The sequence below is a fragment of the Mesitornis unicolor genome, unplaced genomic scaffold (genome assembly GCF_000695765.1).
Source record: "Mesitornis unicolor isolate BGI_N332 unplaced genomic scaffold, ASM69576v1 scaffold16538, whole genome shotgun sequence".
NCBI lineage: Eukaryota > Metazoa > Chordata > Aves > Mesitornithiformes > Mesitornithidae > Mesitornis > Mesitornis unicolor.
In genome coordinates this window covers 104,313-106,902 of record NW_010202706.1, presented here as the reverse complement: position 1 = coordinate 106,902, position 2,590 = coordinate 104,313, and positions in this window count along the sequence as shown.

Sequence of the window (2,590 nt, the reverse complement as noted above, 5' to 3'; positions counted from 1 at the left end):
CCCACTGCAAGGTGCAAGTCTGACCAATCTTTACCCACTTACAAGCATTCAAAACTGCTTTCTTTGAATGTATTACTTTAGATACCTCCTTATTGATATGATCAACGCCCTGCTTTTGGCCAGCTCTGGCTCTCGTTACTGGAATGACTCTACTTGTTACATCAAGCCAGTGATGTGACAATATTTATTTTCAGTTGTGTTGCTGTATTTAAAAAACCTCCACTCCAAGCAGCACTTTTGGGTAACTTTACTGAAGTGGAGGTGACTGGGGGAGTGGAGGAGAACTGCGGTGTACGGGACATGTCCGTATGCTTCTGAACTACACCAAAAGTACACCCTACTGAAGCTTGTTTCTTAATTCTTTATTCAATCAAGCATTCATACCTTTTCCCCCCTAACCAAAACAGAGTACTGTTCATAAAATAAGATCTTTGTGATGCAGCATGTAGGTTCTTCATGCCTCTTTTATGCTTTTATACACCTTCTAAAGGTTTCCCAGCACGTACCTCACCTTCTCTCAGCTGACACTGATAAACCAGTTGACACCACCTGCTGATGCAGCAGCTTTGGTGCATTACCATTTCATGTTTAAGCATGCATAGCTTTCCAAAATGCTTCAGCAAAGTAAATACATGGTGTTTAAATAGTTAAGAAGAGTAGAGAGACACAGAAACTGTATGTATGGCTCATGCAGCCAGATGTTCAGAGGATGTGTAATTCAGATTTCCTTCTGCAAGCGCTGCTCCTGTCAATAGTGAAAGCAATTTATTTGGCTGTACAAATTTGATCAGACATGCTTGGATCTGTGGCACTTTTACTCGTATGTATCGTATTTATTAATTTCTTAATCGGAGGTAGGCTTATGTTAAAGTCAAAATGTAGACTTGTATGGGGGAAAAAGGAAGCTTTTAACTTGAAAATAACAACTTGCTATGGACAAGCAACCAATCTGGTTTAGATACCACATACACCGTTTTGGGCCAGCTTCCGAAGAACTGAGAGAGGTACCAAAGTCCTTCATTTGTTGCTATGTTATCTTTGGAACACCTAACGTGTTTCACTGACTAAACATGGGAATTTGTTTGAAATGATGTGATGTTTTATTAGGCTGTAAAGATTTTAAGAGCTACTATTTCTTTTTATGCAATCTAAACACAAGAAAGCCATTACAGAAAGGCTTATGCCATTATATTCACCTAAAAACTCACAATCTTTTTCAGATAAGGCCGTCTTGCTACCAAGCTTTTCCACAGATAGGTATTTGCACAAAACCTAAGCTCCGTAATTCCTTTAGGTAAAACCAAAGTGAAATCATGCACCGTGGTATTTAGAATTTGCACGGTTTTGTGGGGAAAACAAGAGTTGCCTGTAGTTCATCTTCCGCAATAGTTATGCTTTTCCTCCCCACATTTGTCTTGCCTCTGATCATTTTTGCTGCAGCTATTATTTCCTATTGCGAAAGATCAAGTCAGCCATAGCTTCCATTTGTATGGTTTGCCAGAGCTCTGTGGAGCGCTCAGCCGAGGAACCGGCTGCTGGTGCAGCTGCAACTGGCACCGCTGATTTTGTCACAGCGGCGCCGGATTCCATATATCCATCTTAAGAAATTAAATGGGTGGGCAAGCACTGAGAAACACTTCTAGAAACTGTGATGGCTTTTCTTGAACAGCAGAGACTACAAGGCAGTTCAGAAGAGGTTAACCAAAAGAAAGAAGAATGGCTGTTTTATCTCTCTGTGGGTTGGTTGTTGTTGTTGGTTTGGGGGTTTGGTGTGTTGTGAGTTTGGGTTTTTTTTCATTTAGATTATCTGTTTCAGTATGCGATTTGGCAATTGTACATACAGGGAAATTCTCTTGTCATTAAGAAACCAAAGGTGGCCTGGTGACTGGCTGGGCCAGTGAGCATTGCACAAAGTATTGAGTCAAAATGAACGCGTTGTGGAAGTCCACATAACTGAGCTTGATTCTTCATGAGAGACCTGAAGTACCAGTAGGAAGAGTTAGTAAGCAGTGTTCTTTGATGCACATGGTATATATGCATATACAATATAATATATGATATATATGCATATATAAAATGTGTTATAACGGCATGTGTGATATCACCTGGTGTGCACAGTATTTTCCTTACTGCTTACAAAGAGTATCCCTCCTATGGAAGAATAATAAAACAAAGCTCTCCCTGTGGATGTCTCTGAATGGAAGTCCAATGAGCTCCGCTGCCCTCGTTTTACACTTTCTCTATTTCAATCCCATGCCATATGCTCCAGGACAGTGCTGACATGGGGCATATATTTTGCTATGAAACTTAGCATATGTGTGGTGTTCTCTTGGCTTGATTGCCCAATACAAATAGCAGTGCAAGTAACCCGTGGCCACAGCAGGCTCAACTGGAGTCCCACTCAGGTTAGAGGAATAATGCTTTCAAAGTTTTATGAAGCCAATTTTTCAGCGTTTCTTGAACAGAGCTGCTGTAGTCTTGCCTTGTGTGGGGCCCTAGGAGCTGCTGCACTCTGGGGAGGGAGGAACACAGTGCAGTGGAGGGGAGAGAGTAATGAACTTTGAACATAGCACAGGTTCATCCTTTAAAG